This window comes from Gracilinanus agilis, chromosome 5 (genome assembly GCF_016433145.1).
Source record: "Gracilinanus agilis isolate LMUSP501 chromosome 5, AgileGrace, whole genome shotgun sequence".
Taxonomy (NCBI): domain Eukaryota; kingdom Metazoa; phylum Chordata; class Mammalia; order Didelphimorphia; family Didelphidae; genus Gracilinanus; species Gracilinanus agilis.
The window spans coordinates 87,747,626-87,769,795 of NC_058134.1; the positions used below are offsets into that span (position 1 = coordinate 87,747,626).

The 22,170-nt window shown below is 35.5% G+C and overlaps 1 protein-coding gene and 1 non-coding gene across 2 annotated transcripts in view; one reads left to right on the plus strand and one right to left on the minus strand.

Moving 5' to 3' along the window:
* PTPRN2 (protein tyrosine phosphatase receptor type N2) overlaps positions 1 to 22,170 on the plus strand; it is a 1,449,868-nt gene that overhangs the window by 507,019 nt on the left and 920,679 nt on the right. The gene's annotated exons all lie outside the window — the stretch shown is intronic.
* Positions 9,284 to 9,390, minus strand: LOC123250848. The gene has a single exon (XR_006506465.1). It is a non-coding gene; the product is annotated as a U6 spliceosomal RNA (small nuclear RNA).

The following is a 22,170-nucleotide window of genomic DNA, read 5'->3' on the forward strand; positions in this document are numbered from 1 at the left end:
CACCAATAAAATATTTTTAAAAGTAACTGTTCCAGCCACTTCCCAACTGTGTGACCCTGGGCAAGTCACTTGACCTCCATTGCCCACCCTTACCAATCTTCCACCTATGAGACAATACACCGAAGTACAAGGGTTTAAAAAAAAGTAACTGTTAGGCTCCCCAGTAATCTCTGAGTAACCTCTGCTGTCAATTCATTTGTTTTCCTCATCTTCATTTCCCCTGCACTAGATCCAATGATACACTGTCACTGAATACAAAAGCACTACCTTATATCCATGGAAACTTTGGACTGTTATCCAGAAGTCACACTGGGATGAATTTATGCCTTTTCTTTCCCAGAAACAGTCTTCTTTCTCACTTCCTAGCCACATCTCAAAGACATGCAATTAGTTTTACTCTCCCATTCTTTCTAGATTCTCCTGTTTCCCTGAATAGAATGTAAGTTCTTTGAGGCAGTGACTGTTTTTTATAGTCAAACCTTGGTACTCAAACAGTTTCAGGAACACATTGAATTTGGTATTTGATGCATTTTGACAAGGAAAAAAAGTCTCAGTATTTGATGTTTGTTTGGCACTTGTGTTTACTAGAACTTGTTTGTGTCCTGATCTCAGGAAGCATATGCCCATTCCAGCCAAAACAAAGGATCACATGTTAGTTCAGGAGCAGAAAGAAAAACTCAGTGCTGAGGAGCTGCAGAAACTTCAGAGGGAGCCACAACAGCTAATGGTGGGAGAGTTTTTGTCAGATGAAGAGAAGGCAAAGAAGGATGTTCCCACTCCATTAATCAAGAAAATATGTGCAAAATGAGTGCAAGTACAAAACGTTGTAGAAAACTATAACCCTGATAAAGCTTTAAGAAGCCAAATTGTAAAATTTGTTAAACGATGAAAATTTTGAAATGCAGACAAAAATGTTTATATTATTGGTTGGGTTTCTTGTGAAGATTACATCTGGTGAATCTCAAGCAGAGTTCAGTAGTGATGAGGGATAGAAAAGAGAAAGAATTCCAGAAGGGCAATTGCCATCAGATATTATGGAAGGGGACTCCTTTTCCAGACAATAAGATTTCTCTCCATTATCTCCTTACACAATGAACTCCTCTCCATATGGGTAAAGTTAAGTTAAAATTATTTTATTTTATTTCATTAATTTTTAAACTTATGTCTATGTGTTATTAATATTTACTTAGTAAAACACAACTCCAGTAATGTATAAGGTGCTTTATGAAATCTAGATTTTTGGGGTGTCTAGAAAAGATTAATCCAATTTACATTATTCCTTTTTGGTACTGACCTGCCTTCAGGAATGAATTAATGATGAAAACCAAAGTAGCACTGTATTTGTAAGTCTAGCATTTAATATAACAACTGGCACCTAGAAGATGGCTAACATATGCTCCCCCCCACCCTTTGGTAACAGAATGTTGTATTGTTATTTTCCACTAGTCCTGCCAGCTCCCTGGCCTTTGACCACTATACTTTTCCTTGGGTCTTGAAATACCTTTTTGCCCTATCTGTTGTGAGGAATCATCTCCCTGGCATCTTACTGTCTTTTTAAAATTTTTTAAATATTTTCCATGTTTCCATGATTCATTTTTTCCCTCCCCTCTTCCATCTCCCCTTTCAGAGTCGACAAGCAATTCCACTGCATCTTACTGTCTTCATTGCCGATCCTTCAATTCCTTTAGCTCTGCTTCTGAAAGTGTGTTTGCCTTACTGGCTGTTCATTTGTTATGTTGCTAGGAACTGCATTTGCTGATCTCTGTGGTCCCAGGTCCTTGGTGTACATTCTATTGCCTCCCTCCTCTTATACCCTGTGGTCAGCAAAAGCTTAACTCTGAACTAAAGAGGAAAGTTAGAGGTTTAGATCTGCTTTATGTTAAACCTGGGGATCCAGTTTGAATACGAAGCACCCAGGAAGCCGTGTCCTTTATATGCTCTTTAAAAGAAGAGACTAAATCTTCCCTTTGCCTCCATGTCTCTTTTAGTGTCTCTTAAAGCACTTTGCTACTGTGTAGACTTTCAGTAAATGTTGCAGACTGAATTGTATCTGTCTGGTTAACTAAGCCTGGAACCATCAAATATTATCATTTGACCCACCTACACTCTCTCACATCTCTCTCTGCTATTTATCTCCTCTGGGAAATTGGGGCATAGACCTACTCACCTTCAGAGTATTCCTCATCCAAACTGGCAGGAAATACACTGACTGATTTTTCCCACTCTTATTATTGATCTTCTTTCCAGATTATTTTTAGGTGTACAGTTTTCCAGAGTCCCCTTTCCATAGTCTGGCATGAAGAAATCATCTTTGTTCCTAAGAACATTTCTCTGCTGGGGCATGGAGAACTCAGGCTGTTCATCAACCTTATCTTAAGAGTTCTCCTAGGATTAGACTGACCACACCATTACTAATATCATTAGGTATCATTGTACATAAATGTTTGAAAGAGCCTTTTAATATACCTTTTTCAAGTCATTGGACCTGTCTTCAGCAACCTGAATAATCATATCAATCATGTTCAACATCATATCTTATCCCTGCTCCTTACTGACTGTGTGAATTTGGATGAGTCTTCCTTGGGCCTCAGTTTTCTCATTTGTAAAATGAAGGTGTTGGCTCTGATCATGCTGAAGGTTACTTCTGGTCTATAATCCTGTGTTCACAATGAATTTCTGTCATTGTTTTTTAATTAATAAGCAGGTGAATCTTCTGGAATTATATGTAAAATAGTATTTTGTATATTAAATCTACCCAGCCATTAGTTTTTATTGTGTGACTATAAGGAATGATAGATTTACCTAGATGTAGTCAAGGGAACTGTGTTTGAATCCTGGCTCTACAATTAACTACCTATAAGTCCTTGAGTAAGTCACCTAATCTCCTTAGGAATTAGATTCCTCATCTGATTTATGAGGTAGTTGGACTGAATAAGCTTAAGGTCCTTTCCAACACTCTTTTCATGCTCCTATATATTCTTAAACATGCAATCTTTCAGTGAATTGAATGGAATACTTTTGACAAGGAAATAAATCACAATGAAAAAGAATGGCATCTCATTTTACAGAAGGATTTTATGTTTTAGAACCCTGTGAGAATTGGCAATGCAAATATTGTTTTCATTTTACAGGCACAGAAATTTTGCCTCAAAATAGGCAAGTGATTTTTCTATGACCATACCAGCCATTCCATGCCAGTCAAGATTGAAACCCAAACTTCCTCATGCCAAGCCCAGAAGTCTCTTTATTCCTGTTTCAATAAGACAGAATGTCTACATGTCCAGACAGCTGGGATTTGGGGTATTATAGCTCATGATAATTGGCATTCCCCTCAACTACAGGGGCAATATAGCATTTCTGATATAACCGAGGACTCCCGCTCCTAAGTATGTGCCTTTATAGTAGGACTCAGGGCAATTAGAGGATAAGGGAGCAGAAAAATGTACCAGTTTCTGGTGCTGGAAAGTAATTAGTACCACATGATGATGAGGATGATTTTTCATCTTGAGATTCCTTAAAACATATATGTGTTTACATATAGTAACACTATATGCATATGTAACATAGAAGAGTAACTCATTTATCACCAAGGAATGATATATTTCCAAATAACTGAGAGGTAGTTTTAGGGGATTAATCTTTTTTTTTTTTTTTTTTGGTAAATTTTAACTACTGATGGAAATCATTTTAACATGTATTGTTCGCTTCATTACTTTAAAATTCCCAGCTTTCCTGAAAATCTTTCTAAAAAGTATGAGTCCTGATTCAGTTGCTTTTAATTGCTAATCTGAGTAAAGCTCTTGTGTGCCCTCCTCCTTTGATTTCTGGAGGGTTTAGAAGATGGGCAAGATCCTTAAGACTCATGCCTAGCCTTCTGGTTTATCATAGGGCTAAATCCTTAGACATCCACTTCCCCAATTTTCTGTTAAAAATCTCACCTTTTATTCCCTCCTGCCCTCTGTTTCAGTCAAACCCTAGTAGATTGCTGGCACAATAGATAAAGGCCTGCATATACTTCATTAAGATAGACCCAAACCCTCAGGAATCTACTACCAAGATAAGAGACTCCATTGCCTTAGGATGTTTTCTTAGCAGAGAAAGAGGGAGGGACCAAGGAGAAAGGAAAACTTGATTATCTGAAAGGTAGAATGATATAATCTAAATCATATGTGTGTGGGTACAAATAAAGTCTCTGAACTGGGATCCTCTTGCTAAACTTGAACTGGGGGGAGAAGAGCTCTTTTGAAGCACCCCCTTCCTTTCCAAGTCTCAGGATACCAGGCTTCTACTTTAGAAATATGCATATGCTGAATAAAACCAATGTAGCCAAGATTTGAAGGAAAGGAGAAAACTGGGGAAAATTTATAGAAGTATCATATCTAAAATAGGTAGAAAAGTTTGTCAGATTTATAAGAATATGAGACATTCCCCAATTAATAAATGGTCAAAAGATATCAATAGTTTTTGGGTGAAAAAAATCAAAGCTATGCATCACTATATGAAAAAATGCTTTAAATCATTGATTAGAGAAATGCTAATCAAAACAACTTTAAGATATCATTTCACAGCTTTCAGATTGGCTAAAATGATAAAAGGGCAAAATGACATGTTGGAGTGGATGAGGGAAAATGGGGACACTAATACACTACTGGTGGAACTGGGAACTGAGTTAACCATTTTGGAGAGCAATCTGTAATTATGCCCAAAGAGTTATAAAATTGGGTATACCTTTTGACCCAGAAACACCACAATTAGGTTCATTTCCTAAAGTGATCAGAGAAAAAGAAAAAGAACCTATATGTTCTTATGTATTTGTAGCAACTGTCTTTGTGGTGGCTGAAACCTAGAAATTGAGAGGATGCCCATGAATTTGGGATAGCTAAACAAGCTGTGGTATATGATTGTGATGGAATACTTCTGTGCCTTGAGAAGTAATAAGCAGAGTTAAATTAAAAAAAAAACATAGAAAGAATCACATGAAATTATGAAGGCTGAAATAAGCAGAAAGAACCAGGAGAACATTATATACAGCAATAGAAATATTGTTTGAAGAATGACTTATATATGCCCGCCTCCAGGGAAAGCATTGATAAATAGAAATAAACAAGGCATAATTACTCTCTCTCTGTCTCTGTCTGTCTGTCTGTCTGTCTGTCTGTCTGTCTGTCTGTCTCTGTCTCTGTCTCTGTCTCTGTCTCTGTCTCTCTGTCTCTGTCTCTGTCTCTCTCTCTCTCTCTCTCTCTCTCTCTCACACACACACACACACACACACACACACACACACACACACACACACACACCTTTTTTTAATGATGTTTTCTCCAGTGCAAGAAGAAAAGGAAGTGAGGAAGATACCAAAGAATTTTAATGTATGAAACAAATAAATTATATATTGGATTAGCATCCAAGTTATCTGGATTTCCTTTTGTTGGACTATAGAATTGGAACATTTCCAAACTTTTATAGATAGCAAACTCACTTTATTGCCTTAGGAAATAAAATAGAATCTGATGGACACAACCTAGAATTCAAAGATCTTGCTGCAATTCAGGTTCATAGTTACAAACATCAGGTAGATAATCTTTAGAAATGCAGCTGTAGATATAGTTATTCAGTCATTTTAAGTTGTGTCTGACTCTTAATGATGTCATTTGAGGTTTTCTTGGCAAAGGTACTGATTGGGCTGGTTTCCCATTTCTTTCTCTGGTTCATTTTACAGATAAGGAAACAGAGGCAAACAGGATTAAGTGATTTACCCAGGTTTATACAACTAGGAAGGTGTCTAAGGCCAGATTTAAACTCAGGAAGAGGAGACTTACTGACTCCAGGACTAGAATTCTATCCATTGTGCCACCCAAATGTTTTTTTGCAGACATAGTTTAGGAATTTGGTCTGAATGTCTACTGTGCCCATAACACTGTACCACAAGAAGGACGAATGTGGACTAAGTTCTCAATCTGTTTGTTTTTTCATGTGACTTTCTCCTTAAATAGAAAGAAAAGAACCCCCTATCCTTATTCCACATTCCAGCTAGTTGGATCCTGAAGTTTTATTGTGTTAAGTTATAACAAATTATAGAGCTCTTGAGATGTTAAATTTCATGCAAGTAGAGAACACCTGGATCCTGTGGAAAGGAGGCTACATGCTTTCTTGGTTCAAGATGTAGCTCCACAGGGAAACATCCTTAAGACCCAGAGTTACCTATAGCCTCTCTCCTTTGAGTATTCTTGAATAAAGGCATCTTTTAGATGCCTTGTTCCCCAGACACACAGGCTGAAGTTTGTGTGGATTCACATCAGCTTACCTTGTGAATTTGTGGGAAAAAAAAAGGGAGAGAGGAAATTATTTAGTCTGACATTGTGTAGTGTTAGATTTAAATGGACAGTGGTAACTTTCTCAGCTGTGCCAGGTCTGTGTTGTTGGGTAAGGAGCCCAAGAAGAGACATGAATGGCAAATAGGAGAACTTTAATTTAGGCAGTCTATAAGTTATAATACAAGCAAATTATGTGCTTTGGGAAATCTGCTATTCTCTTTATATTCTGCTTCATAAAGCCCAGTGCTGGTGTCTTCTGAAGGCCTAATATCTAATGGAATAATAATAATGCTATTTGTAGGAGTAGTAGGAATGGGGGTGGCCGTAATATTAATAATAGTAGCAGCAGCAGCAGCAGCAAAGTGTGGATTTATATAGTGCTTTGAAGTTTGGAGAGTACTTTGTATATAAGAATCTAATTGAAGATAATAAAAAAAGAGTGACATTATTGAGCAATCTTCCTAGTAGGTAAAGGATTAAGGTGTAATAAAAAATATGTACTCAATAAAAGCACTTATTATATTTATATATATATATATCCATACACCCACATGTATGTATATATGTATATATATTATGTATATATGTATATATATATATGGAGAGATATAGTTATAGATATATATGTGCACACATTCTGTGTGAACTGGGGTTCAAATGGTTCTTACACTTCCTTATGTGTCACTAAGGGCAGGTTACTTTACTTTTAAGCCTCAGCTTTCTCTTGTGAAAAAGAAAGGTGGAGGTACTTGAACTCCCTATCACATAGGATGGTTTTGAGAAAAGCCTTTCCTAGACCTTAAAGCTCTTTACAAGAAAAGGATTATTGGTTGATTCCCACTTTCTTTGTTGTTTCTGTCCATCAAGATGCTGCCATTTCACCCTGCCCTCTGCCCCCATTTTGCATCTATATTCTATTTTCCTTTTTTTCCCTTTCTGGACCTCACAGATGACCAGGGCTTTAAAAATCAGTCAGAATTGATTGTGGTGTGATTGAGATTAGGATTCAGATCCCAACTCTGACTTTGCCAGTACATTTTTTCAAGGGCAAAGGCAGCATCTCTTGTCATTGATCCTGCAGAGCATTTTAAACAGAAGTGACATTTACTGGGACTTGTGCTAAGGATTTATCAGTGCAATATATTTTTAGCAAGAAGGGCTACTTCAGCAAACATCTAAACATGAGGCCAAACCCAGCAATATTCACCCACTCACTAACTATCTCCATAATAGTATGGATTTAATAAACTTAGTAAAGGTGTTATTGTCCTTTAAAAAAAAGATAACAGCATGAGGTAGTAGAAGGAACACAAGACTAGAAGTTATGAGACCAGAGTCACGTCTCTGGTTGTGTCATTCATGAGCTTTGTGTCCTTGCAGGAGTCACTTAACCTTGACCAAAACTCCCAGTGGAAATCGACCTCTGAGACCACATAAACTGAATCTGAATAAACACCTTTCTCTGCAGCATGCCTGAACAGTGGGCATCTGTCTTTTGCTGAACAAGTGAGGATGAACTTGCTGTCTCCTGAGGGAGCTCATCACACCTCTAGATAGCTCTAATCATTAGAACCTTTGTCTTTACATCAAGTATATATTTGCAGCTCCCACCCATTGTTACTGGTTCTGCCCTCTGAAGATAAGCAGAACAAATTTGATTAATTTTTTTCCCTTGAAATTGTCTTTGAAGGCAGATATCATGTCCAATCCTACCCTGACCTAAACTAGATACTCAGTAGCTGTCCAACTGTACTGGCCTTCCTAAAAATGTAGTACCCAGAACTGAACATAGTACTTTAGATATAGTCTGGATAGGGGTAGAATACAGAGAATCTAGAGTTTAGACCCCAGGATTGTCTCTCTAGAGTTGGAAGGGACTTTTGAGCATTTCGAGTTCAAACATCAAACATTTCAATTATATAAAAAGAAACCCGGACCAAGGAAAGTTATGTGACTTATCCAAGGTCACATAAGGATCAGAAACTGGATTTGAACCCAGTTCTTTAGAAGACAGAGTTAATACTCATCCCTCTATATTACACTGCCTCTACCTCTCAGTGTAACCAAAGATGTTATCAGCTTTCTTAGTTGGCATATATCATTATTGGTTTAGAATGAACTTGCACAGTGAAACCTATGGATTTTTTTCAGTTAAATTACTGTCTAGACATGTCTTGTCTATCTTGCATATGTGATGTTGATTAGTTTTGGATTCCACATTTAAAACTTGATATTTATCCCTATTTGATTTGATGTTATTCTGTTTATTCTGACTCTTTGTTCTCTCCAATCAGTATATATTTTTCAGATTTAAACTCAATCAACTAGTGGCTTAGCTGATTTTGTGTTGTTTGACAATTTGATGAACTTGGGACTTATCACAGATCCTTGAAGCACTCCCCTGGAGACTGCCTCCCATGCTGACTTGGAATCATTAATGGCGATTCTTTTGTTTCATCCATTTAACAGTGTCAAATCCACCTATTTTAATATCATATGGCTCACATTTCTCAATATTTTTGCCAAGAATAGCTTCAGTAAGTCTGTCAAATGCTTATCTAAAATACAGGCATATTCTCTCTATAGAATTCTCCTGATCTGTCAGCCTAGTAACACTGTTAAAAAGAAGAACTGGGATTATTCTAGCATGACCTCTTTTTGAAGAATTTATGGTTCTCATAATGTTACTATTATTTTTTATTTCTAATATTACTATTACTATTATTTTCTTTTCTAGACATTTGTGGACCACCTATCTAGTAATATGCTCTACTTTTTGGAGGGCAATTTGGAACTGTGCCCAAAGGGTTATAAAACTATGTATACCCTTTAATCCAGTAATACCACTTCTGGGTCTGAATCTTAAAGAAATAATAAAAATGGGAAAAGGACCTACTCATACAAAAATATTTATAGCACTTCTTTTTTTTTAAATTTTAAACCCTTAACTTCTGTGTATTGACTTATAGAAAAATATGGAACGCTTCACGAATTTGCGTGTCATCCTTGCGCAGGGGCCATGCTAATCTTCTCTGTATCGTTCCAATTTTAGTATATGTGCTGCCGAAGCGAGCACTATAGCACTTCTTTTTGTAGTGGCAAAGAACTAGAAATTGGGGGGATGTTCATCAATTGGGGAATGAATGAACAAATCGTGGTACATATTGGTGATGGAATACGATTATGCTATAAGAAATGACAAGCAAGATCATGTCAGAAAAAGCTGGAAAGATCTGTAGGAACAGATGTAGAGTGAAATAAGCAGAACCGGGAGAACATTGTACACAAAAACAACAATATTGAATAATGATTACATGTGCGAACTTTGCTACTCTCAGCAATGCCGTGATCTGGCACAATCCTAAAAGACCTTTGATGGAGAATACTTTCCACCTCCAGAGAAAGAACTGTTGGAGTGATCTTTAACATAAGCATATTGTGGTTTTATTTTGGGGGTATTGATTGAGTATGGTTTTATGACAGTGACCAATATGGAAGTGTGTTTTGTATGACAATAAAATAAAATAAAAATTTGAAAAGTAATATGCACAGAGGTGTCCAACCTGGTCTTGTTGCCCGAGGTTTGACGAAACAGAATAAAATGTAATTGGGAAATATTTAGGAAAATAAAAATACTGTAAAATGTAGATAACATTATATATTTAAAATTAAGTCAGTATATGGCCCAAAGGTATGCATATATATACATATATATATATGTTAATAGATATATATANATATTGAATAATGATTACATGTGCGAACTTTGCTACTCTCAGCAATGCCGTGATCTGGCACAATCCTAAAAGACCTTTGATGGAGAATACTTTCCACCTCCAGAGAAAGAACTGTTGGAGTGATCTTTAACATAAGCATATTGTGGTTTTATTTTGGGGGTATTGATTGAGTATGGTTTTATGACAGTGACCAATATGGAAGTGTGTTTTGTATGACAATAAAATAAAATAAAAATTTGAAAAGTAATATGCACAGAGGTGTCCAACCTGGTCTTGTTGCCCGAGGTTTGACGAAACAGAATAAAATGTAATTGGGAAATATTTAGGAAAATAAAAATACTGTAAAATGTAGATAACATTATATATTTAAAATTAAGTCAGTATATGGCCCAAAGGTATGCATATATATACATATATATATATGTTAATAGATATATATATATGAATTAGTAGCCCCCCTTTCAACTGAGTTTGATGTCACTGTTTGAGAACACCTTCCAGAATTAAACTCATTGGTCTCTTAAAACAAAGTAAAAGACAAAAAACAAACAAAAAACCCAAAATAACATTTATATTCTTATTCAGTTATGTGCTACCTCTCCCATCCTCCAAATCTTTCAAAATTCACATAAAAAAGTAATTTAAAAATGATATCTTCATATGGAAATAGGTCTTGATCTTGACACATGTAAAACCCAGTGGAATTGCTCATTGGCTATGGGAGGAGGGTGGGAGAAGGGGAGGGGAAGAAAATGAATCATGTAACAATGGTAAAATATTATAAATTAATTGAATAAAATTTTCAAATCACAAAAAAATCATATCTTCTAATTTTTAGAGTAACCACTAGGTGCTGCTATCTGTCATGGTTAGTTCTATAGAGGAGAGAATAAATAGCCCAAGCTCTTTAGAAAATTTTGGATTTGCCCCAGTGTATGACTGTACATTGGGCACTTCAAGGGCCATGAATTTTTCTTGTTCCATACCTCTCCCTCTCACTCTGGAAGCCATATATTTCACTGAAATACTTGATGTTCGAAGCAACTTGTTTCTTGATTACTTATGACAAGGGTAATTGGTCCTGAATCATGCATCTAACTACTCTTTTGGAGTCCATAAAAGTTATGAATAAAATAAAACCCAAAGAATTCCCTCTCATTTAGGTTAGACCAAAGTTGGATTCAAGAAAAAAAAATCATTCCTTCTTCCCTTGACAGTCAGACTGTCAGGTATAAATACCATGTTGGTACTACAAATTATTCATAGAATACTTCACTGCTATGTCTATATTGACATTTAAAGACAAAAGATACAAAAATTATGATTGGCTATAGTTTTATATAAAACAAATCATAAGTTTGAATGAGTTTAGAGAGATGGAGAAATTCTGAAGAAAAAAAAGGAAGAAGGAGAATTAAGAATTAGATTTCTTTTGCTTGTCTCAAAGGAATGAATATAGTGAATAGCCACAGTCTATTCCATCTACCCCCATCAGTGTTGTTTTTATTATGAGAGGAAATTTTAGCAATAGCCTGAAATGTCTAGACTTTAGTTTATGAGCTTATAAAATATAAAAATGATGGACTCATAGGTGTGTTTGTGTGAGTGTGTTTGTAGCAGAGTAGCTGCCACCACATAGAGGGAGATTATGGAGGAAACAATATACTAGAGAAGATAGTATGGAATATACTAGAGAAGATAGTTATGGTCTGTGCCTTGGCAAGAAAAGAGTCACCTTGTCATTCTGAGAAGGGGTAAAAAAAGAGTAGGGACAGACATCTGAATGATGTAAGATGATGTTTTATTAAAGTGGAAGTGTGTATCTAAAAGCATCATCACACCAGATTCCTTAGAGCCTGGATTTTTTTTTTATGGCTGGGACTCAAGATATTATCTCTTTAAAGCATTTAAAGAAAGAGAAAGGCAGTAGCTATTGCCAAAAGAAATGAGGATACTTCGAAGCTACCTTTAAAGAGAAAATAAAATGTTAAGAAAACTAGAGTCTCTTGGATTAGAATTTCTATTTATACTTTAGTCAAAGAGTCAACTATGAAAGACAGGGAGGGCCAAATGAAGTGTCTTAATTGATAAAGTAATGTAACTTAAATGTATAATGTTCCTGAATGATTTTCCTTCTTCCTCTGTGCCTCCTTTACTTATATTTGTCCTTGGAGAAGTTTTATTTTGGACTCCGATGCAAGTTTCTTGGGTATAGAACTCAGACAAGATTTTGATGCAAAATGAATAAAATATTTAATTTTCATCTTAAAATCAATACTGATTATCAGTTCTAAGGCAGAAGAGTGGAAAGGGCTAGGCAATAGGAGTTAAGTACCATGACCAAGGACACACAGCAAGGAAGTGTCTAATGCTCATCTTGAACCCAGGTTCTCTCATCTCTAGGTATGCCTCTCAATCCATGTAATCACCTATATGTCCCATTCTTAACAATACATTTGGAGTTCTTTCATGTTTGTTTGTTTTTTTCAGTTTGCCTGGGTCAAAGATTGACTCTGACAGGGAGGTCACAGGTAATCACATAAAGTAGTGTTGAAAGATTGATATATACCTTCATCTTACTTTCTTAGATCTGAATTTTTAGGTTTAATTATTTTCAGCAAGGTGTCCAAACTTTTTTACTCAAAATACAAAGGCACTATCTACCACTGACTTTTTAAATCATATTTTTATTCATTTGTTTATTTGCATTAATTTAAAATATTAATTCTAAATCTCTCCAGCCCTTCTCCCACCCATTGAAAGACAAGCAATTTTATACTCATTATACATGTGAAGTCATGCAAAACATATTTCCATATTAGCCATGTTGCAAAAAAATAAGATAACTAAAGTGAAAAAATATGCTTCAGTATGCCCTCAGAGTTCATAAAGTGACTTTATGAAACTGTATAGTTGTTTTCATCATGAAACCTTTGGAGTTGTCATAGATCATTGTATTGATCCGGGTGGCTAAGTCTTTCACAGTTAGTCATTATAACAACATTGCTGTTACTCTGTATAATTTCCTCTTGGTTTAACTCCCTTCACTTGGCATCACTTCATTTAAATCTTCCCAGGTTTTTCTGAAACCATCTCCCTCGTCATTTGTAATAGCACAATAGTATTTCATCATAATGATATATACAACTTGTTCAGTTATTCCCCCCAATTTATAAGTATCTCCTTGATTTCCATTTTTTGGGCACAGAACTCAGTCAAGAGTTTTAGCCATCACAAAAGCTGTAATTATTATTATTTTTTACATGAGTCCTTTTCCTTTGGTCTCTTTGGGAGATAGACTTAAATACTGGTATTGGTCCTTCACAGTTAAAAGCTATGATTTTGCAGTGGTATTTAAAACTGAACCAATTTTATATAGCTTAAAGCAATGTCGAAATAGAAATGAGGCACTCTCAGGCCTTACACTATCATGATAAACCTAGAAATATTAGCAGATGTGCACACTGTACAGTTTATTTGAAAGAGCACTCAATTGGAAATGAGGAGAATTAAGTTTTTGTCCTATGTCTTCTACTGACTAAAAAGCTACTGTAGCTTTTTTGAGCACCTCAGTTCTTCAGGGTATTACTTTCTTTATAAAAGAAAGAAATCACCTGATTATCTGTAAGGTCTTCCCTATTTTCAGCATTCCATCACCCTCCAACAACATGGTTAAAGTTTAAATATAACTTCTTAGTGTTGGTAGAGGACAGGAAAGTGAGGAGCCAGATATTTGATGCGGAGTTTCTGGAAGCTTTAGATTGTCCCTATCAATGTGGAATGTTTTTTTGCGTTCTTCAAAGAGAAGCAAAGAATGTCACATGAAAATGAAGGTTTGACTAGAATAAAGATTTAATTTTAAATACTTGCATTAGCCAGATTGGAGACATTTGAGGATCTTTTGATTATTCTGCTTAATATATGACTCATGGGTTATGATAGGGATAGTTGAAATATTTCTTGCTTCCCATTACACCTTCCAAATTCTCTTGCCTATTCTCACTCAGCAGCCTCTTTCCTTTTTGGTTCACTCATTTCAAATTTATCATTCATTCCATATTCTGGTAGCTGATATTTACCAATCCCAGAATATTCTCCCTCTTTCTCCATGAGTTCAGCAGCAAGACCACAGACTTTCAGTACATAAAAATTCCATCCTTTATTTCAGGGGACTTCAATGTCCATAGCTGACATTCCTTTAAATATCTTAAATTCCAGCTTCCTCCGTCTATTCTGCAACTATGGCTACTTTTCCATTCTATCTCTGCTCAGGGAAGTCATATCCTCGATCCAGCCATCATCCACAAGAGTTCCATGTTTAAGAATTCAGAATTTGGTTTATCTGAGAATAATTTTTTTATCTTTCCATTTCTCTTTTTCCCTTGACCTGCACTTTACATCCTCTATGTTTACCTGCACTTTACATCCTCTATGTTTATACCACTTAAAAATACCTGTGGTCATAATTCTTATTCTAGTTATGCTCTCTTCTTAATGTTGACCTTTCGGTGAACTGTTTCACCTCTGTACTGTTCTTTTTTCCCTCCAATGAACAAAAATATTTTTCCCTCCCACTTCCAATCTTATTGGAAAAAGAAAAAATATAAACAAAATTCCTGTTACCAATATGCATACTTAAGCCAACAAACTCCCTCATTGGCTGTATCCAAAGAATATGTCTCATGTTGTAATCTGAGCCCATGCACTAGAGAGTCATGTGGAATCATGGATAATCATTGTCGTCCTGGATGGTTAGAGTTTTTATAGCTTTCAAATTTGTTTGTTTATTTTACCATATTGTTTTTGCATAAATTGTTCTCTTGGTTCTGTTCATTTCATTCTTCATCCATTTATTTTGTTTTCCTGTTATTGATATCTTTTGCTTTTTACATCACATTTTTTCCAAAACATATTTCTTTCTCTTGCCCCACTCAGAGAACTGTTCCATAGAGCAAAGAATAAAAGTGAAAGGGTTGCAGAAGGAAAGCAGTTCCATAAAACTGACCAACACTTCAATGGTGAATGATAGACAAAGCATATGACACCCAGAATCCCTCTAGCAATTTCTTTTGTCTCTAAAGGATCAAGCTTGAGAATAACTTTTACTTTTCTTAAAATTTTATGGATGTGTCTTGTTTTCACATTACAAACATTTACAGATTACTCTTATTTATGAGGAAGCTCTTGTAACAAAGTAGAACACAAGTAAAACTAAAAATTCAGTGACTTAATTTGAAAGTGAATGTAACATTTTACCTCTGCGGTGCCCCTTAAACTATCTATTTTTTAAATCTATTTGTGTTTCCCCTAACTGTTGGAGAATTGTATATCACAAGAAGGGGTTTCTACTGAATTTTAATAGGAAATATATGAATAACTTAATATTTTAAGCATTTAATCTTTCAAATGCTCTTTTAAAAAATAAATACAGAGCTTTTATAACTCCTGAAATTATTAAAACTTACAACTACAGTTAGACTTTGGGGACATATTGTAAAATAAATGAATAATATTGACTAAAATAATTTACTTATTTAATGCCATTTCAGCAGACTGAGTTGTAGGCTTAGAAAAAATATGACAAAATTTGTATGAAAAGGAAAGAAATCAATAATCTGAAAATAGATAATAAAAAATGCAAAGCAAGTGGGCCCAGAAGTGTCAAATGTCAAACTGTCTTGGTCAACAAAGCAGTGTTCACTAAAAATAGTTTGATATTAGTTAAAATAAAGGGACTGATCATTGGAATAGTTTCTAACAATATAGGTTTGATAAATACAAGGACTCTAGCTACTGGGATAAGGATTCCATTTGACAAAAACTTCTTGGAAAATTGGGTAGCAGCATGAAAGAAATTAGATTTAGACCTACTCCTCACACCTTATATAAGCTGTAAATGTGGATGTGTCCTAGACATAAAATGCTATATCAGAAACAAATTAGAGAAACATGAGAAAATATTACCAATCACATCTATGAAAAGGAGGAAAATTCATGACCAAACCAGAAATCATTGAAGATAATATGGATAATTTTGATTTGTAAAATAAAAAAATCTGTCATTCTTTGTTGATCATTTTATCATTAAACTCTTTTCATCTTTATCATTTTATGTAAGTTTCAAAATTGTTCATTTTTATTATATTGATGTTATAAATTGTTCTTCTGGTTTTGCTCACTTTATGTAAATTCATGCATATTTTTTCGTGTTTACTTGAACTCCTGTATTTATGTTACATTCTTCCTCAGTGAATGGACATTCCATTTGTTTTATGTTTTTGCCACCTTCAAGAGAGACATTATAAATATTTTTTAATTATAAGATCTTTTCTTCTTTCTTTGATCTCTTTTGGGTATTGATCTAGCAATGGTATACCTGGATCAAAGCACTTGCATTATTTAGTAATTTTTTAGACATAATTTATTTGATTTCTAGAATAATTAACCCATTTACAGATCCAACTACAGCATATAAATGTATTTGTTTTCCACCAGCTCCCTAACATTTGTTATTTCATTTTTTGGTCTTTTTTGGCAATAGGATGAGTGTGAGGAGGAATTAAAATTTCTCTTTAATTTGAATTTTTCTAAGTATTAAGGCTTTGGAGTATTTTTTTTCATTTGGCTATAGATACCCTGGATATCATCTCTTGAGAATTGCCTATTTATAGCCTTAAGCCATTTACCAATTGGATAATGTCTCTCATTTTTATAAATATGAATCACTACCTTATGTATCTTGCACATGGAGACTTTATCAGAGAAATGTGCTGCAGAAATTTCTTTCCCCCAGTTAATTATTTACTTTTCCTTTTATTTTCTTGTCTTAAAACTGATCCCACCTTACCAAACCCTTACTCTGGGTTACTCCAACCATTTACCTCCTGGATCTTATTTTTGTTTTACTGAACATCATTGGAGGAAATAATGTGGCTTCTGACTGAGTCCTCTAAAAAAATCTGTGCTGACTAATCTTATCCTGGACCTCACTACATACAGCAAGACAATCCTATACCTTTGCCTTAATTTAATTACCTCGCACTTCTGGTGTGAGGGTTTGGTGAGCCCCTTTCATAGCTGCTCGTCCAGTATTGGTATCCATCTTTCACTGAACTCTCACCTGAAGCTCCAAGAAGCTGTAGCATATACAGCAGCCACTCCCCATGAAAACCATCTCAGTATTCAGACTAAACCAGATTGAAAATAACTGAGAGGGCTTAAATTCATTGGCAATTTGAGGGAATATCTACCCCAAACATGTGAAAACTTCTCCCATTGGAATGGATGGATAAGGACAATTTATTCTAATAACCATGAAGGCAGCTCAAGCAAATAATGTCAAGTGCTTAGAGCTAGGTAAGACATTGAAAATGCCATGGTCATGTACTTCATATGGCACCATAAGTAATTGTTCTACTTTTGTCTTGCCACTTGATTTGGAGGAATGGAAGAAAGAGTGAGGCTGATGACTTTGTGCAACATTATCTTACTTAAATCTGATTCATGGGCAATTCAAGGCATTAACCTGAGATGTCACTGGTCCTCTTCGAAAACAAAAGAGGAACAACAACTTCACTCACAACAGCTATTTCAAAAGTTTTCTCCTTTATTCAAGTGTTTTTACTCCCCTCCTTTACTTTCTTTCCCCCTTTTACTGAGGACCTTGCTTCATTGAACAAGCTATAGACATTCACTTAGAAATCCTTTTTCTCCTCTCATCCTAATTTCTCATTCCTATTTACATTGTCCCCCAATTCCAAGTTGATCTCAGATTTTTCTTTTACTTAGGCCAGTTTTTCTTCATGTTTCCTTAACCTCCTTCCTCTTATCTTCCTTAGCAGGTTGGCTCTTCTATCATCCTCACTCTTTATCTAATTTTCAATTTCTTCCTATTGGCTGGCATCATCCCAGCTGTTTACCTGCATGCAAAAGGTCCTCTCCTTCCTAAAAAAACCTTCACTAGATCCTATAAGACCAAATTACCATTGGTCTCCTATTTGGAACATCTAGTAGCCTCTTTTTTATCCTCATACTTATCTGATGCCTTTGATGCTATTCACCATATTCACCTCCTTATATTCTTTCCTCTTAATGACCCTTCTGTCTTTTAATTCTCTTCTTACCTGCATGATGGGTCTTTGTTTGTTTGTTTGTTTCTTTTGCTAGATCTTCATCCATTTCATATTCCTTAACTATTGTTGTCTCCTAGGACTCTGTCTTGGACCTTCTCTCTAATCTCTCATATCTTGTGATCCAAATTCTCCTGGATTCAGTTTTCACCTGTATGCAGATGATTCACAAATTTATTTGTCCAGGCTTTATATCTTTCCTGAGCTCTAGTCTCACACCACTAACTGCCTATTAGTCATTTCAACCTGGAAATCCTGTAGACATCAAACTCTAACATTTTCCAAGAGAGAAATTATCTTCACCCCTCAATCCTTCCCTTTAAGCAATTTTCTTTTTACTAGGTAGGATAATACTCTTCTTGAATATCACCAAGTTTTATAATCTGTATATCCCCCTCTATTTCTTTCTTGCTTACTCACATCTCCAATCATTTATTCTTCATATCTTGTAATTACTTTATCTATGGAATTTATTACGTTTCTCCTTTTCTCCATTCACGTAATCACTACCCTAATGCAGGCTCTGATGACATCTCACTTAGACTATTATAATAACCTTCTAATTGATCTCCTTTCCTTGACTCTCTACTCCAATGCATTCTTGATACAGCTGCCAATATTTTCCTAAAACATAGGTATAATTATTTTCCTTCCAGTTTCAATGAGCTCTAGTAGTTCCTTGTTCCTTCCAAGCTCAAATATGAAGTTCTTTGGCATTTGAAGCTCTTCACAGCCAGGTGCCATCTTGTCTTTCTGGTTTTATTGCACTTTGTTGTACTTCATATACTCTGCAGTCCACACATAATAGTCTACTTACTGTTTTTTGTACATAACACTTTATCTCTTATCTCAGTATCTTGGCATTGATTATTCTCCTTTCCTTGTGTACTCTCCTTCCCAACCTCAGATTCTCAGAATCTCTGGTTTCCTTTAAGACTTAGCTCAAAGTGCCCTTAGGATGTTGAAGGGAAATGGAATAAAAACTTATATAGTAACTATTATATTCCAGGCACTGTACCAAGAACTTAAGAAATAACTTATTTGTTACAAGAAGCCTGGGAGGTAGGGGCTGTTATTATTCTCATTTTCCAGTTTAGTAAACTGAGGCAAACATCAGTTGTGACTTGCCCAGGGTTATGTAGCTGGTAAGTGCCAGAGGATAGATTTGAACTCAAGTCTTCTTACCTCTAGGCCTTACCCTCTATCCACTAGGCTCCTTAACCATCCACATATTATTCTGTAACCTATAAATATGATGACTATGCTTTATAGGTTTTCTGGCACATTTCCTCTTTTTAAAAAAGGATTTTTTTCAGGCTAATTCTATTTTTGCTATACTCTGTATATTACTAAGCACAGCTGAATCACCAGTTGAAACCCATACTAGACAATAAGACTTGTTTACTCATCATTTTTCTTTAACAATATTAGGATATCGATCTGGAAGAATCAGTAGTACAATTGATAAAAGCATTAGTTTTGGTGTCAGTAAGATTCAAGTTCAACTCTTGCTTTAAATACTTAACTGGCTGTGTGACCCTAGGTTGATCACTTGAATCTATTATCCTTATTATTCCTTATCTTTAAAATGAATATAATAATAGCACTAACCTGATAGGATTTTCATGAGTTCAAATGTGATCATAAATGCACAGCCCTTTGCAAACCCTAAAGCTTTATATAAATGCTAGCTATTTCTTACCTCACTTAGCCCTACCTTCTTCTTTTACATATGAAGAAACCAAGGTCAGTGAGATGAAGTAACAACATGAAGTTGTGGGAATATGAATTTAATTAATTAAATGAAAAAATTAAATATTCGTTGAACAAATCTGTACCAACTAGCCACCCTAAAAATACATTTAGCAAATGCTTACTCTGTGTCGTGCTAAGCACCGGGGATATAGATGGAAAATTCAAACAGTCTCTGCTTATGGAGAGATCATCTTATCATTTGGGAGACAACAGGAGGTTTTAAATTCTAGTTAGTTATAATGGTCTCCTGATCTTTAGTTTCAGCAGCAAAATGAATGGTATTGCATCTTCTTTAATGCCATTTCCATTGATTCTGCTTTTTTTTCAGTTTCTGATCTTGAACCATTTGCCAGTGTTGAGGATTTTGATATAGAGCAAAACTCTGCTTGCAGCAAATGTCAGATTAAAATTAATTGGGAAATGTTTAGCTAAATACATTAAAATTGAACACCACCAAGATAATGTTATTTTGTGGTTTTCTAAGTCAACATGTGATTAGAAGAGGTCTGTTTCTATTTGAGTTTGCTACCATTGATTAAGTCCCCTCCCCGTTCCCCCAGTCCTGCCTGGGTCTTCAGTCTCTATGATTATGGAGAAAGTGGTGGCTTTATTTATTTATTTCTTGCAGAAGTAAGTACTGGGTCAGTTCTGCACAGAGGCTGGTTACAGGATGACTTTTGGGGCTGAGTTACAAGCAGGATCAGCGATCTAAGGGGTGCTGCCAATTCCATGATACCAGTTTATCGGTCCTGGACTCTCTCCATTGGGGTCACAAGTGGGGTATTGATTGAGGTGGTAGAAGAGGTTCAATTCATCTATCAATACGATGCTTAGCACTTGATCATGCAGAGATATTGTTGGAATCATGCGAATGTGTATTGCTAGAATGACTTTCCTCACTTCTCTTGTGAGGTAATTTACTTATGGTGACATCTGGTGACAAATTATTGAATTGCAACTATCATCCCCACAAGAAACAAATGAAGATCATTGTTGTTCTTAGGAAGTACCAAATTCTGTTAGATTTAGAGCTGTCGTGAACCTCAGAGTTCATCTAGTCAAACTCTCATGCTCATGAGGAAATAGAGGTACAGGGAGGTTACAAAAGATTTATTTAAGGTCACACAGGTAAGGTAGTCAGTGGAAGAATTGGGATTCAAACCCGGGCTCTTTGACTTAATAATAATGGCAGCATAAATAATAATTTTTGTCATTGTTCAGTCTTTTCAGTCACGTCCAACTATTCATGACCCAATTTGCTATTTTCTTGGCAAAGACATTGATGCCCTTTGCCAGTTCCTTCTTGAGCTCATTTTGCAAAGAGAAATAGAGGCAGATGAGAGTAAGTGACTTGCCCAGGGTCAGATAGTCTTCCTGACTCCAGGCTTGGCACTCTATCCACTCTGTCACCTGGTGACCCCCTAAATAGCTAGCATTTATACAGCGCCTTAGAGGCTATTAAAGTACTTAACATACATTATCTAATTTGATCTTCACAACAATCCTGTGAGTTAGATGCTTTTATTATCCTCATTTTAAAGATGAGGAAACTGAAGTTGAGAGAGATTAAGTATCTGAATATGATTCAAACCCAGATCTTCCTGACTCAAAGTCTATCTATGAGCTCTATGACCTCTCAGATACTTTTTTACTCTCAATCTATGATTAATTATCATGTTATGGAGGTTATCTTGGATAACCAAAGGAAAGATCAATGGAGAGAAAGTCCTGGCAGGTGCTATCATGGTGGAAAGGCTTCAAGTGCAGTTTTATTGAAAGACACAGAAAGTCGAGGGTGGTTTATCGCTGGTAGATCAGTCACTGGGAGATAAATTATCTGGCCATGGGAACAGAGAAAATATTTTAAAATTGCCATTGGCCCTGGCATCTCTTTTTAGTTTCTGCAGTGCTGTTAGATGTGAAGAGGAAAGGGGCCAGAAGAGCTCAATAATAATATAATATTAAGACATTCTATAATTAATTATAACTTAGCAATGGGTAGTTCCAGTGTGAATCATATGGTCTTATGACTAAAGACTAGCCACTTCTGAATATATATAAAGTTAGGCCATTTTTTCCTTAATGAAAATATGAAAAATAACATCAAATTAAAGGAAAGGGTAAAGAGCAGAAAATGTTGAAACAACTATAATATGGCCTATTGAACCAACTATTAATCTTTGGGGGGAGACAAGAAATTCAAGGAATATAATAATCTTATGACAGAATAATACT